Genomic DNA, 15,830 nt, shown 5'->3' with positions numbered 1-15,830 from the left:
ATCGGGAGGGGGCGTGTTTTCAGTCACATCATGAACTTCATGAAGGCGGCAAAGCAAAGCAGCAGGATTGATTGTAGCTTGTGGACGCCATGGCACATGGAGGTTGGTGGTTTCAGGGTGAAAAAATGCTACTTGCTGCTCGCTATTGGGGAGAGGCTCTGTGGTGGGCGACCTGCTTGTCTGTGTGGTGGGGGCACCGCTGCTGCTGTGGGGGACCCCCGTGGTGGGCTTTGTGGGGGGGGGCACCGCTGCTGCTGTGGGGGACCCCTGTGGTCGCTTTGTGGGGGGCACCGCTGCTGCTGTGGGGGACCCCTGTGGTGGGCTTTGTGTGGTGGGGGCACCGCTGCTGCTGTGGGGGACCCCCGTTGTGGGCTTTGTGGGGGGGCACCGCTGCTGCTGTGGGGGACCCCTGTGGTCGCTTTGTGGGGGGCACCGCTGCTGCTGTGGGGGACCCCTGTGGTGGGCTTTGTGTGCTGGGGGCACCGCTGCTGCTGTGGGGGACCCCCGTTGTGGGCTTTGTGGGGGGGGCACCGCTGCTGCTGTGGGGGACCCCCGTGGTGGGCTTTGTGGGGGGTGCACCGCTGCTGCTGTGGGGGACCCCTGTGGTGGGCTTTGTGGGGAAGGGGGCACCGCTGCTGCTGTGGGGGACCCCTGTGGTGGGCTTTGTGGGGGGGGGCACCGCTGCTGCTGTGGGGGACCCCTGTGGTCGCTTTGTGGGGGGCACCGCTGCTGCTGTGGGGGACCCCTGTGGTGGGCTTTGTGTGGTGGGGGCACCGCTGCTGCTGTGGGGGACCCCCGTTGTGGGCTTTGTGGGGGGGGGCACCGCTGCTGCTGTGGGGGACCCCCGTGGTGGGCTTTGTGGGGGGTGCACCGCTGCTGCTGTGGGGGACCCCTGTGGTGGGCTTTGTGGGGGGGGGGCACCGCTGCTGCTGTGGGGGACCCCTGTGGTGGGCTTTGTGGGGGGGGGCACCGCTGCTGCTGTGGGGGACCCCTGTGGTCGCTTTGTGGGGGGACACCGCTGCTGCTGTGGGGGACCCCTGTGGTGGGCTTTGTGGGGGGGGGCACCGCTGCTGCTGTGGGGGACCCCTGTGGTCGCTTTGTGGGGGGACACCGCTGCTGCTGTGGGGGACCCCCGTGGTGGGCTTTGTGGGGGGGGGGGGCACCGCTGCTGCCGGCTGTTGTGGGGGACCCCCGTGGTGGGCTTTTTGGGGGGGCACCGCTGCTGCTGGCTGTTGTGGGGGACCCCCGTGGTGGGCTTTTGGGGGGGCACCGCTGCTGCTGGCTGTTGTGGGGGACCCCCGTGGTGGGCTTTTTTGGGGGGGGCACCGCTGCTGTCTGCTGTTGTGGGGGACCCCCGTGGTGGGCTTTTTTGGGGGGCACCGCTGCTGCTGGCTGTTGTGGGGGACCCCCGTGGTGGGCTTTTGGGGGGGGCACCGCTGCTGCTGGCTGTTGTGGGGGACCCCCGTGGTGGGCTTTTTTTTTGGGGGGGGGGCACCGCTGCTGTCTGCTGTTGTGGGGGACCCCCGTGGTGGGCTTTTTTGGGGGGGCACCGCTGCTGCTGGCTGTTGTGGGGGACCCCCGTGGTGGGCTGTTGTGGGGGACCCCCGTGGTGGGCTGTTGTGGGGGAACCCTGTGGTGTGCTGTTGTGGGGGACCTGCAGCTGCTGGCTATTGTGGGGGGATCCCTGTGGTGATATTTTGGGGGGCACCTGCTGGCTGTTGGGGGGCACCTGCTGGCTGTTGGGGGGGACCCCTGTGGTGGGGTTTGGAGGTGACCTGCTGCTTACGGGGTGGACCCCTTTTAGTGGGGGACACCTGTGGTGGGGTTTGAGGGTGACATGCTTGTGGTTTGGTTTGGGGGGGGCGTGACCTGTCTATTGGGGGGTACCCCTGTGGTGGGATTTGAGGGCTATCTGCTTGTGGGATGTGGGGGGAGACCTGCTGCAGGCTATTGGGGGACCCCTGTGGTGGCGACCTGCCTGTGGTGGGACGTGGGGAGGCGACCTGCCTGTGGTGGGACGTGGGGAGGCGACCTGCCTGTGGTGGGACGTGGGGAGGCGACCTGCTGCTTACGGAGGGATCCCTTTTATTGGGGGATGACCTGCTGCTTACTGGGGGATCCCCTTTATTGGGGGACAACCTGCTTATGGGTTGGGTTTGGGGGGGCTGATGAGGGCTTAGGCTGTGTGGAGTGGACGTCCGATAAGGGTTTAGGCTGGGTCGGGGGTGGACGCCCGATAAGGGTTTGTGCTGGGTGGGGGGTCCACGTCCGGTGGGGGGTCGGCCGTCCGATGGGGGTTTATTCTTGGGTGGGCGTGGTGTACGATGGGAGTAATGCTTGGAGGAGGGGTGGACGCCCGATGGGGGTTTATGCTTGGAGGAGGGGTGGACGTCCAATGGGGGTTTATGCTGGGGAGTTAAGCTGGGGTGGCATCCGATGGGGGGGGGGGGGTGTCTGATGTGATTTATGGTTGGGGGCAGGGGGCGTCATATGGGGATTTACGCTTGTGGGAGGGAATGTCTGGTGGGCTTTTGGTTTATCCTGTGGGGTCCGCTGGTTAATGTGAGGTGGAGGTTTCTGACTGGGGGAGCGAGGTTATGCTGTGCGGCCTTCTGGTTGATGTGGGGTGGCTAATGCTTCATTGGGGTACACACAAAAAATGGGTGTATGCTGCTTATGCTATGCAAAAAAAATAAATTAGGTATTTCCTGTAGAGGAGGGTACACCACCAACTGGCACGAAGCTAATCCGTTTTAACTTAATGTCAGTAGGAGGAAGACATGGGTCTGGACCGCCCAGCCCAGTTTAGGCCTTAGGTTTTGGGTTTTTTTTTTTCTATTAACGATTTTTTTTTTTTTTTTCTTCCCAGATATGGCTTTTGAGGGCGACAGTGGAATTGTCACTACCGTATCATCTGTTGTCTACGAGGCAAGGCCCTAACACATCAAGAGTGTTTGGGGTTCCCCAGAGGACCGTTCATGCCACGAATCCCCCTACCCTCTCGCCCCTCTGCGTCCAGGTTATTCCATGCCCATCTTACCCTAAGTTCACATTAGCGTTGCGCCGCTGTTGCGTCGGCGACGCAGCGGCGACGCGCCCCTATGTTTAACATAGGGGACGCGTGCGTCTTTTTGGTTGCGTTTTTCGCCACGTGCGTCGTTTCCGACGCTGGCGTCGGACGCACGAAAACGCTACAAGTTGCATTTTCTGTGCGTCCGATTTTGGTCAAAAACGACGCACGCGTCGCAAAACGCGCGCGTTTTTGCGCGCGTTTTTCGATGCGTCGCGCGTTGCGTCGCCGACGCAGGGCGGCGCAACGCTAGTGTGAACGTACCCTTAATCATCGGTCTGCGAAAAAGGATTTGTGATCTGGATTTGTGATCTTAAGGACTGGTATATCCTACGAGGCAGTAAGGGGGCTACTTTAACCCCTTTCTGCCATTAGACGTACTATTGCGTCCATGTGGGGTGGGCTTTACTTCCCAAGGACGCAATAGTACGTCATATGCGATCGGCAGCGCTCACGGGGAGAGCGCCGCCGATCGTGGCCGGGTGTCAGCTGCCTATCGCAGCTGACATCCAGCACTATGTGCCAGGAGCGGTCACGGACCGCCCCCGGCACATTAACCCCTGGCACACCGCGATCAAAGATGATCGCGATGTGCCGGCGGTGCAGGGAAGCATCGCGCAGGGAGGGGGCTCCCTGCGGGCTTCCCTGAGCTCCCCGCAGCAACGCGATGTGATCGCGTTGCTGCGAGGGTCTCACCTCCCTCCCTCCCTGCTCGAGCCCCGGATCCAAGATGGCCGCGGATCCGGGTCCTGCAGGGAGGAAGGTGGCTTCACAGAGCCTGCTCAGAGCAGGCACTGTGAAGCAGCCTGCACTGCTCTCAGATCGGTGATCTGACAGAGTGCTATGCAAACTGTCAGATCACCGATCTGTGATGTCCCCCCCTGGGACAAAGTAAAAAAGTTTAAAAAAAAAATTTCAAATGTGTAAAAAAAAAATAAAAAAAAATATTCCAAAATAATGAAGAAAAAAAAAAATATTATTCCCATAAATACATTTCTTTATCTAAATAAAAAAAACAAAACAATAAAAGTACACATATTTAGTATCGCTGCGTCCGTAACGGCCCGACCTATAAAACTGGCCCACTAGTTAACCCCTTCAGTAAACACCGTAAGAAAAAAAAAAAAAAACGAGGCAAAAAACAACGCTTTATTATCATACCGCCGAACAAAAAGTGGAATAACACGCGATCAAAAAGACAGATATAAATAACCATGGTACCGCTGAAAACGTCATCTTGTCCCGCAAAAAACGAGCCGCCATACAGCATCATCAGCAAAAAAATAAAAAAGTTATAGTCCTGAGAATAAAGCGATGCCAAAATAATTATTTTTTCTATAAAATAGTTTTTATCGTATAAAAGCACCAAAACATAAAAAAATGATATAAATGAGGTATCGCTGTAAACGTACTGACCCGAAGAATAAAACTGCTTTATCAATTTTACCAAACGCGGAACGGTATAAACGCCTCCCCCAATAGAAATTCATGAATAGCTGGTTTTTGGTCATTCTGCCTCACAAAAATCGGAATAAAAAGCGATCAAAAAATGTCACGTGCCCGAAAATGTTACCAATAAAAACGTCAACTCGTCCCGCAAAAAACAAGACCTCACATGACTCTGTGGACCAAAATATAGAAAAATTATAGCTCTCAAAATGTGGTAACGCAAAAAATATTTTTTGCAATAAAAAGCGTCTTTTAGTGTGTGACGGCTGCCAATCATAAAAATCCGCTAAAAAACCCGCTATAAAAGTAAATCAAACCCCCCTTCATCACCCCCTTAGTTAGGGAAAAATTAAAAAAATGTATTTATTTCCATTTTCCCGTTAGGGCTAGAGCTAGGGCTAGGGTTAGGGCTAGTGTTAGGGCTAGGGTTAGGGCTAGGGTTAGGGTTAGGGGTAGGGTTAGGGCTAGAGCTAGGGTTAGGGCTAGGGCTAGGGTTAGGGCTAGGGTTAGGGCTAGGGTTAGGGCTAGGGTTAGGGGTAGGGTTAGGGCTAGAGCTAGGGTTAGGGCTAGGGTTAGGGCTAGGGTTAGGGCTAGGGTTAGGGCTAGGGTTAGGGTTGGGGCTAGGGTTAGGGCTAGGGCTACAGTTTGGGTTGGGGCTAAAGTTACAGTTAGGGTTTAGATTACATTTACGGTTGGGATTAGGGTTAGGGGTGTGTCAGGGTTAGAGGTGTGTTTAGGGTTACTGTTGGGATTAGGGTTAGGGATGTGTTTGGATTAGGGTTTCAGTTATAATTGGGGGGTTTCCACTGTTTAGGCACATCAGGGGCTCTCCAAACGCGACATGGCGTTCGATCTCAATTCCAGCCAATTCTGCGTTGAAAAAGTAAAACAGTGCTTCTTCCCTTCTGAGCTCTCCCGTGTGCCCAAACAGGGGTTTACCCCAACATATGGGGTATCAGCGTACTCAGGACAAATAGGACAACAACTTTTGGGGTCCAATTTCTCCTGTTACCCTTGGGAAAATACAAAACTCGGGGCTAAAACATTTTTTGTGGGAAAAAACAGATTTTTTATTTTCACGGCTCTGCGTTATAAACTGTAGTGAAACACTTGGGGGTTCAAAGTTCTCAAAACACATCTAGATTAGTTCCCTGGGGGGTCTAGTTTCAAATATGGGGTCACTTGTGGGGGGTTTCTACTGTTTATGTACATTAGGGGTTCTGCAAACGCAATGTGACGTCTGCAGACCATTCCATCTAAGTCTGCATTCCAAATGGCGCTCCTTCCCTTCCGAGCTCTGCCATGCGCTCAAACGGTGGTTTCCCCCAACATACGGGGTATCAGCGTACTCAGGACAAATTGGACAACAACTTTTGGGGTCGAATTTCTCCTCTTACCCTCGGGAAAATACAAAACTGGGGGCTAAAAAATAATTTTGGGGGGAAAGATTTTTTTTTTTAATTTTCACGGCTCTGCGTTACAAACTGTAGTGAAACACTTGGGGGTTCAAAGCTATCACAACACATCTAGATGAGTTCCTTAGGGGGTCTAGTTTCCAAAATGGTGTCACTTGTGGGAGGTTTCTACTGTTTAGGTACATTAGGGACTCTGCAAATGCAATGTGACACCTGCAGACCATTCCATCTAAGTCCTCGTTCCAAATGGAGCTCCTTCCCTTCCGAGCCCTCCCATGCGCCCAAACAGTGGTTCCCCCCCACATATGGGGTATCATCGCACTCAGGACAAATTGGGCAACAAATTTTGGGGTCCAATTTCTCCTGTTACCCTCAGGAAAATACAAAACTGGGGGCTAAAAAATAATTTTTGTGGGAAAAAAATTTTGTTTTATTTTTACGGCTCTGCATTATAAACTTCTGTGAAGCACTTGGTGGGTCAAAGTGCTCACCACACCTCTAGATAAGTTCCTTAGGGGGTCTACTTTCCAAAATGGTGTCATTTGTGGGGGGTTTAAATGTTTAGGCACATCAGTGGCTCTTCAAACGCAATATGGCGTTCTATCTCAATTCCTGTCAATTTTGCTTTGAAAAGTCAAACGGCGCTCCTTCCCTTCCGAGCTCTCCCATCCGCCCAAACAGTGGTTTACCCCCACATATGGGGTATCAGCGTACTCAGGACAAATTGTACAACAACTTTTGGGGTCCAATTTCTTCTCTTACCCTTGGGAAAATAAAAAATTGGGGGCGAAAAGATAATTTTTGTGAAAAAATATGATTTTTTATTTTTACGGTTCTACATTATAAACTTCTGTGAAGCACTTGGTGGGTCAAAGTGCTCACCACCCCTCTAGATAAGTTCCTTAGGGGGTCTACTTTCCAAAATGGTGTCACTTGTGAGGGGTTTCAATGATTAACCACATCAGGGGCTCTCCAAACGAAACATGGCGTCCCATCTCAATTCCAGTCAATTTTGCATTGAAAAGTCAAATGGCACTCCTTCGCTTCCGAGCTCTGCCATGCGCCCAAACAGTGGTTTACCCCCACATGTGGGGTATTGGCATACTCAGGACAAATTGTACAACAATGTTTGGGGTCCATTTTCTCCTGTTACCCTTGGTAAAATAAAACAAATTGGAGCTGAATTAAATTTTTTGTGAAAAAAAGTTAAATGTTCATTTTTATTTAAACATTCAAAAAATTCCTGTGAAGCACCAGAAGGGTTAATAAACTTCTTGAATGTGGTTTTGAGCACCTTGAGGGGTGTAGTTTTTAGAATGGTGTCACACTTGGGTATTTTCTATCATATAGACCCCTCAAAATGACTTCAAATGAGATGTGGTCCCTAAAATAAAATGGTGTTGTAGAAATGAGAAATTGCTGGTCAACTTTTAACCCTTATAACTCCCTAACAAAAAAAAATTTTGGTTCCAAAATTGTGCTGATGTAAAGTAGACATGTGGGAAATGTTACTTATTAAGTATTTTGTGTGACATATCTCTGTGATTTAATTGCATAAAAATTCAAAGTTGGAAAATTGCGAAATTTTCATAATTTTCGCCAAATTTCCGTTTTTTTCACAAATAAACGCAGGTACTATCAAAGAATTTTTACCATTGTGATGAAGTACAATATGTCACGAGAAAACAATGTCAGAATCACCAGGATCCATTGAAGCGTTCCAGAGTTATAACCTCATAAAGGGACAGTGGTCAGAATTGTAAAAATTGGCCCGGTCCATAACGTGCAAACCACCCTTGGGGGTAAAGGGGTTAAAAAAAAAAAAAAAAAAGACAAATATGTCCTAGTTTTCCCCTGAGCAATGTGGACGTCTCCTGAGGAAACCTTCCTATTCATGCAGCCTCCACGTTTTCCAGAGGCTCCTGTGACTCTGCTCTTAAAATATCCAGGCTTTGGTCTAGGCCTTCTCTGGTGGCCGGTCCACACTGCCAGCGCCCTGAACAATCATGCACGCCAACTTTCTAGTGCGTCCTACTCTGCGCCTATCAGTTTAAGAGTACTTCGCTTCTGCAACAGAGGACTAAAGTCTGCCTCCCAAGAGATCTGTTCAAATTTGGTTGTTTTGGAAATGTTCTGTCCAAAAAAACGACGGGACAACTCTCCGACCCACCAGGAAAAGACGAGACCTTCCTTTAGGCCAGCTCCCTCCTGGCATCCATGAACCCACCAGCACTGGTCTGCTAGGCCTGGATCTAGCAGACTCTCTTCGACATGATGGGGCGTTCCCACCTTGGATGTTTCTCAGGGTCGGCTGCGGTGTCCTTCACAATTCAAGGCCGGTATTATGATCTCTGGTCCGGGACACCGAAACCTCAGACACCGGAGGCAGGCCTGGGGGGGGGGGGGGGCTTCAGAGCCGCATACCCTACCGACAGTCCTGCCCGCATGCACCAACAGCATATTACAGTTTTACAATACTTTAGAAATGCATAAAATTAAACAAGGAAAGGCATAAAGTTTTTCAATGCAAAAAAATGCAGTTTTATAAAATTAGAAATATTTCTATATCTAATGTTAAAATCATATTTATCCAGTATTTCTATAAGTAAAGGTCTGAGATTTCTGTGAGAAATGGTAATTGTTTACCTCTAAAACCAGTTCTGAATGTAAATAAAACATTGCTCTGATTAACCCCTTAGTGACAGAGCCAATTTGGTACTTAATGACCGAGCCAATTTTTGCAATTCTGACCACTGTCACTTTATGAGGTTATAACTCTGGAACGCTTCAGCGGATCCCGCTGATTCTGAGATTGTTTTTTCGTGACATATTGTACTTCATGTTAGTGGTAACATTTCTTCGATATTACTTGCGATTATTTATGAAAAAAACGGAAATATGGCGAAAATTTTTAAAATTTTGCAATTTTCAAACTTTGTATTTTTATGCCCTTAAATCAGAGAGATATGTCACGAAAAATAGTTAATAAATAACATTTCCCACATGTCTACTTTACATCAGCACAATTTTGGAAACAAAATTTTTTTTTGTTAGGGAGTTATAAGGGTTAAAAGTTGACCAGCAATTTCTCATTTTTACAACACCATTTTTTTTTAGGGACCACATCACATTTGAAGTCATTTTGAGGGGTCTATATGATAGAAAATAATGAAGTGTGACACCATTCTAAAAACTACACCCCTCAAGGTTCTCAAAACCACATTCAAGAAGTTTATTAACCCTTTACGTGCTTCACAGGAACTGAAACAATGTGGAAGGAAAAAATGAACATTTAACTTTTTTTTGCAAACATCTTAATTCAGAACCATTTTTTTTATTTTCACAAGTGTAAAAACAGAAATGTAACCATAAATTTTGTTATGCAATTTCTCCTGAATACGCCAATACCCCATATGTGGGGGTAAACCACTGTTAGGGCGCACCGCAGAACTTAGAAGTGAAGGAGCGCCGTTTGACTTTTTCAATGCAGAATTGGCTGGAATTGAGATCGGACGCCATGTCACGTTTAGAGAGCCCCTGATGTGCCTAAACAGTGGAAACCCCCCACAAGTGACACCATTTTGGAAACTAGACCCCTTAAGGAACTTATCTAGATGTGTGGCGAGCACTTTGAACCCCCAAGTGCTTCACAGAAGTTTATAACGTAGAGCCGTGAAAATAAAAAAATCGCTTTTGTTTACACAAAAATGATCTTTTTGCCCACAAATTCTTATTTTCACAAGGGTAACAGGAGAAATTAGACCACAAAAGTTGTTGTGCGATTTCTCCTGAATACGTCGATACCCCATATGTGGGGGTAAACCACTGTTTGGGCGCACCGCAGAGCTTGGAAGTGAAGGAGCGCCGTTTTACTTTTTCAATGTAGAATTGGCTGGAATTGAGATTGGACGCCATGTCGCGTTTGGAGAGCCCCTGATGTGCCTAAACAGTGGAAACCCCCCACAAGTGACACCATTTTGGAAACTAGACCCCTTAAGGAACTTATCTAGATGTGTGGCGAGCACTTTGAACCCCCATGTGCTTCACAGAAGTTTATAACGTAGAGCCGTGAAAAAAAAAAAATCGCATTTTTTCTACAAAAATGATCTTTTTGCCCACAAATTTTTATTTTCACAAGGGTAACAGGAGAAATTAGACCACAAAAGTTGTTGTGCAATTTCTCCTGAGTACGCTGATACCCAATATGTGGGGGTAAACCACTGCTAGGGCGCACCGCAGAGCTTGGAAGAGAAGGAGTGCCGTTTTACTTTTTCAATGTAGAATTGGCTGGAATTGAGATCGGACGCCATGTCGCGTTTGGAGAGCCCCTGATGTGCCTAAACAGTAGAAATCCCCCACAAGTGACCCCATTTTGGAAACTAGACCCCCCATGGAACTTATCTAGATGTGTGATGAGAACCTTGAATGCCCAAGTGCTTCACAGAAGTTTATAATGCAGAGCCGTGAAAATAAAAAATATTTTTTTTTTCCACAAAAAAGATATTGTAGCCCCCCAAGTTTTTATTTTTACAAGGGTAACAAGAGAAATTGGACCCCAAAAGTTGTTGTCCAATTTGTCTTGAGTATGCTGGTACCCCATATGTGGGGGTAAACCACTGTTTGGGCGCACGGCAGAGCTCGGAAGGAAGGAGCGCCGTTTTGGAATGCAGACTTTGATAGAATGGTCTGCGGGTATTATGTTGCATTTGCAGAGCCCCTGATGTACCTAACCAGTAGAAACCCTCCACAAGTGACCCCATTTTGGAAACTAGACCCCCCAAGGAACTTATCTAGATGTGTGGTGAGAACTTTGAATGCCCAAGTGCTTCACAGAAGTTTAGAATGCAGAGTCGTGAAAATAAAAAATATTTTTTTTTTCACAAAAAAGATTTTGTAGCCCCCAAGTTTTTATTTTCACAAGGGTAACAGGAGAAATTGGACTGCAATAGTTGTTGTCCAATTTATCCCGAGTACGCTGATGTGCCATATGTGGGGGTAACCCACTGTTTAGGCGCACGGCAGAGCTCAGAAGGGAGGGAGCACCATTTGACTTTTTGAGCGCAAAATTGGCTGTCGTGTTTGGAGACCCCCTGATGTACCTAAACAGTGGAAACCCCCCAATTCTAGCTCCAACCCCTAACCCTAATCCCAACCTGATCCATAATCCTAATCACTAACCCTAACCATAATCACAACCCTTACCCCAAAACAACCCTAATGTCAACCCTAACCATAACCCTAATCAAAACCCTAAATCCAACACACCCCTAATCCTAATCTCAACCCTAACCCTAATCCCAATACACCCCTAATCACAACCCTAACCTTAACCCTAATCCCAAACCTAACCCTAATCCCAAGCGTAACCCTAATGCCAACCCTAACCCTAATACCAACCCTAATCCAAACCCTAAACCTAATCCCAGCTCTAACCCTAACTTTAGCCCCAACCCTAGCCCTAACTTTAGCCCCAACCCTAACCCTAGCCCTAAGGCTACTTTCACACTTGCGTTGTTTGGCATTCCGTCGCAATCCGTCGTTTTGGACAAGAAACGGATCCTGCAAATGTGCCCGCAGGATGCGTTTTTTGCCCATAGTATTGCCGACGGATCGTGACGGATGGCCACACGTCGCGTCCGTCGTGCACTGGATCAGTTGTGTTTTGGCGGAGCGTCGGCACAAAAAAAGTTCAATGAAACGTTTTTTTGTACGTCGCATCCGCCATTTCTGACCGCGCATGCGTGGCCGTAACTCCGCCCCCTCCTCCCCAGGACATAGATTGGGCAGCGGATGCGTTGAAAAACTACAGCTGCTGCCCACGTTGTGCACAATTTTCACAACGTGCGTCGGTATGTCGGGCCGACGCATTGCGACGGCCCCGTACCGACGTAAGTGTGAAAGAAGCCTAACCCTAAATTTAGCCCCAACCCTAACCCTAAATTTAGCCCCAACCCTAACCCTAAATTTAGCCCCAACCCTAACCCTAAATTTAGCCCCAACCCTACCCCTAACCCTACCCCTAACCTAACCCTAGCCGTAACCCTACCCCTAACCCTAACCTAACCCTACCCCTAACCTAACCCTAGCCGTAACCCTACCCCTAACCTAACCCTACCCCTACCCTAACCCTAACCCTACCCCTAACCTAACCCTACCCCTAACCCTACCCCTAACCCTAACCTAACCCTAACCCTACCCCTAACCTAACCCTAACCTAACCCTACCCCTAATCCTAACCCTACCCCTAACCTACCCCTAACCCTACCCCTAACCCTACCCCTAACCCTAACCCTAATTTTAGCCCTAACTGCTGTTCTCCTGCCGGCCGGCAGATGGAGACAGATGGCGGGCGCACTGGGCATGCGTCCGCCATGTTCTTCTGCCGGCGGCCAGGAGGAGCAGCAAGAGGATCCAGGGACCTAGGTGAGTATGCTAGGGTCCCCGAATCCCCCTATTTCTCTGTCCTCTGATGTGCGATCACATCAGAGGACAGAGAATTACACTTTACTTTTTTTTTTTTTTTTTTTTTTTTGCGGTCGCCGGTAAACAGTTAATTACCGGCGATCGCAAGACAGGGGTCGCTAAAACCGACCCCCGATCATGCTCTTTGGGGTCTCGGCTACCCCAGGCAGCCGAGACCCCAAAGATTCTCCCGGTGCCGGCCGGCGGGCGCACTGCGCATGCGCCCGCCATTTTGAAGATGGCGGCGCCCACCGGGAGACACGAGGAGCATCGGGGGAGCTAGGTGAGTATTGGGGGGCCACCTGGGACCCCTTTTCTCTGTCCTCCGATGTGCGATCACATCGGAGGACAGAGAAATTAAAAAGAGATCGCTTTTTTTTTTTTTTTGCGATCGCTGGTAAACGGTTAATTACCGGCGATCGCAAATGCGGGGAGGGTTAAAAACCCCCCGAATCATGTTCTCTGGGGTCTCAGCTACCCTCGGCAGCCGAGACCCCGGAGAAAATCGGCCTGTGGGGGGCGCTATACACTTTTTCCACAGCGCCGTTAATTAACGGCGCTGTGGTTTAAGTACCCTTAGCGGCCGCCGTTAAAAGGCGTATCGGCGGTCGCTAAGGGGTTAAGTCTCCACATTGTATTTGTCTTTCATTTCATGCGTAGGGCAGGACAAGCCCATGATGTATCTGTGTAAAGCTAGGTTCACATTGCGTTAATGGGTTAATGCTAACGGCAAAAATGTCGCAATTAACGCCGTACAGCGGGTCCGTTAGCGCACCCATTGACAGCAATGTTAGTTTTAGCTGAAGCGCATCGCTAGCGCATGCCATTTTCGGCACGCGCTAGCGATGTGCCGTTCTTTTGTGACGGACCTCGGACGCTGCTTGCAGCATCTGAGGTGCGTCCGATGCCCGTTCCTCGCTACCGCAGATCGGGGATCTGCACTAGCGGGGAGGGTGAACGCCGACCCTCTAGAAGCATTGCGTTAGCGCAATTCGCTAGCGTTATGCGCTTAACGGATTGCACTAACGCAATGTGAACCTAGCCTAAGACTTGTAAGGTGCTATAATAACAGCCTTGGGCTGGTTTCACACCAGCATTCGGCAGGGCTGCGGATGGCAGCCTTCTTCCTCCATTAAGCCCCGCCCAATGCCGCACCTCTTCCTTCAGTTCCGCCTACGTCTGCATGCGTCCTGCATACCCAATCTTTAACATTGGGTACGCAGGCCAAGTGGATGCCTCTGCATGCGTTGTTTTAACGTGCCGACCGCAACAAAATGCAACATGTTGCGTTCGACGCAGTTCAGCGCAAAACGACACGTGCCTGTGTACCCAATGTTAAAGATAGGGGATGCATGCAGATGTAGGCGGAGCTGAAAGAAGAGGTGTAGCAGTGGGCGGGGCTTAACGGAGGAAGAAGGCTGCCGAACGCTGGTGTGAAACCAGTCTTAGACAGGTAAACCACTTTTGAAACAATGTTCACTTGTACAAGCATTTAACCCCTTAGTGATGGGGCCAATTTTTTAAAATCTGACCAGTGTCACTTTATGTACTAATAACTCTGGAATGCTTCAACATATTCTATTGAATTTGAGGTTGTTTTTTTTCCTGACATATTAGACTTTATGATAATGGTAAGTTTGGGCTAATATGTATTTCTGATTTTTTGTAAAAATATCAAAAATTAAAAAAAAATAGAAATTTTCAAATTTTGAATGATTTTCCTTTTGAGGCCGGAATCACACTAGAGAGGAATACGGACGAGTGCTATGCGAGAAAAAAAAAATTGCATAGCACTCGGACCAATGTTAATCTGTTGGGCAGCTCCCATCACTTTTTTTTTTTCACGGCCGTATTATATGTGCGAGTGAAATTGCAGTATGCTGCGATTTGCACCGTATATCAGCCGAGAATCCCCAATGAAAGTCTGTTTATGCAAGAAAAACTCACACCACACGGGCCATCAGTGTGACTTGCGAGAAATACGCAACGGTGTCCTTTGAAAGGCTTGCAATTCAGGTGCAATGTACAGTAAAATCACAGACCGCTTACAATATTTACAAATAGTTAATTTGTCAGCTTCTGTCAAATCATTGCAGGATAGGAGACATGGTTTACATACAGTAAACCATTGCAGAACGGTTAGATTTATATAGGTCAGTGACTAATACGGTTAGTAGTATGTGTGTGTGTAAAGTTTGGGACCTGTATGTATTTAATAAAAATGTTTTCACTGAAAAAACTGGCGTGGGCTCCCACACAATTTTCTGTGCCACAGAGGGAAAGTCAGTGACTGAGGACAGATATTATAGCCTAGAGAGGGACATATGGTTATTACCACCCCAGAAAAGGTGCATCTGTAAGATGCGCCAATTCTGGCACTCAGCCTCTCTTCTCACTGCCCTGTAGCGGTGGCATATGGGGTAATAAGGGGTTAATGTCACCTTTGTATTGTAAGGTGACAGTAGGCCAGCTTACTAATGGAGAGGTGTCTGATAGATGCCTCTCCATTACTAACCTGTGGGCTTGATGTTACTTGACAATAAAATGGTGACATCAACCCCACAAATATGAACCCCACTGCTACAGGGCAAGTGGGAAGAGCGAGGCTAAGTTCCAGAATTGGCAGATCTATAAGATGCGCCATTTCTGAGATGGCTGAGAGCTGATGGTTTTTAGCCTCTGGGGCTGCCAATATCCATGGCCTCTTCACAGGCTATTAATATCAGCCTACAGCTTTTATAGGGGGTCCCCATGTCAATATTGTGTCCCACAGTAAAATAGCCAGTAAAGTCTAAGCAAACAGCTGTGAGCTGATATTAATAGCCTGGGAATCTTTATGGTTATTGGCTCCTCCAGAATATTAACATCAGCTGTCAGCTTTCCCTCTGCTGGTTATGAAAATTACGCGGGAGTCCATGGAGGTTTTTTTTTTTTTTTTGAAAAATAAGCATTAATAATACATTTCACGCAGGTTTCTTAGTTGACTTTTTTTTTTTTTTACAGCATATGTAGGTTAATTATGTTAATGCTCCTACATGGGTGTGTGTGTCTTTAGTTAATATTAACCCCTTAGTGACAGAGCCAATTTGGTACTTAATGACCAGGCCAATTTTTGCAATTCTGACCACTGTCACTTTATGAGGTTATAACTCTGGAACGCTTCAACGGATCCCGCTGATTCTGAGACTGTTTTTTCGTGACATATTGTACTTCATGTTAGTGGTAACATTTCTTCGATATTACTTGCGATTATTTATGAAAAAAACAGAAATATGGCGAAAATTTTTAAAATTTTGCAATTTTCAAACTTTGTGTTTTTATGCCCTTAAATCAGAGAGATATGTCACGAAAAATAGTTAATAAATAACATTTTTTTTGTTAGGGAGTTATAAGGGTTAAAAGTTGACCAGCAATTTCTCATTTTTACAACACCA

At 48.2% G+C, this 15,830-nt stretch overlaps 1 long non-coding RNA gene across 1 annotated transcript in view; it reads left to right on the top strand.

Annotated features, from left to right (window-relative positions):
• The first annotated feature begins 12 nt into the window (after positions 1 to 12).
• Positions 13 to 15,830, top strand: part of LOC138657476 (uncharacterized) — a 119,264-nt gene continuing 103,446 nt past the window's right edge. Inside the window, exons 1-2 of the long non-coding RNA XR_011317049.1 lie at positions 13 to 102; positions 2,870 to 3,019. This is a non-coding gene — a long non-coding RNA (uncharacterized lncRNA). The remainder of the gene's footprint in view (positions 103 to 2,869; positions 3,020 to 15,830) is intronic.

This window comes from Ranitomeya imitator, chromosome 1, assembly GCF_032444005.1.
Source record: "Ranitomeya imitator isolate aRanImi1 chromosome 1, aRanImi1.pri, whole genome shotgun sequence".
Classification (NCBI taxonomy): Eukaryota; Metazoa; Chordata; class Amphibia; order Anura; family Dendrobatidae; genus Ranitomeya; species Ranitomeya imitator.
This window is presented reverse-complemented; position numbering and strand designations above follow the sequence as displayed.